Source organism: Monoraphidium neglectum (genome assembly GCF_000611645.1).
Source record: "Monoraphidium neglectum strain SAG 48.87 unplaced genomic scaffold scaffold04431, whole genome shotgun sequence".
Lineage (NCBI taxonomy): Eukaryota > Viridiplantae > Chlorophyta > Chlorophyceae > Sphaeropleales > Selenastraceae > Monoraphidium > Monoraphidium neglectum.
The window spans coordinates 5,011-5,568 of NW_014009198.1; positions in this window are offsets into that span (position 1 = coordinate 5,011).

Consider the following 558-nt stretch of genomic DNA (forward strand, 5'->3'; position numbering starts at 1 on the left):
CCGCCGCCGCCGCCGCCGCCAGACGCGCCCGCCCTGGCGCCGCCAGCAGCAGCCGCGCCGCCCTGGGCGCCCGACTCGAGGGTCTCCGCCAGCGCCGCCAGGTAGCCGTGCGCGCGCCTCAGCAGGCCGGGCGGCAGCGCGTGGCGGTCGCCGCCGCAGGGGGGCCAGAACTCGGGCAGGCCGGACAGCCGCACGACCTGCCTGGCCGTCTCGCGGCCGCAGACCTGGGCGCATGGTAAGGAGAGGAGATGGACATTCACGCCGTGCCGGTGCGGCAGGCGTGTACTGGTGGGCGGCCACTCCGGATAGATGGACGGCGCCAAACGGGGGGCCCCGCAGCTGGGCAGGCATGTTTTGCGAGCAAAGCGGGCCCCAAAGCGGCCCAGAATCGTCGGCGCCGCCCGCGGCACCTGCACGAGCGCCAGGAAGTCGTGGGGCGCCACCAGCTCGTCCACAAAGGCGACAAAGGCCTCAAACTCTGAGGACGCGAACCAGAACACGGGGGCCACCGCCACGTCAGCGTGGTCAATCAGGAGGGCGGAGGTGCTGGTGCCCAGG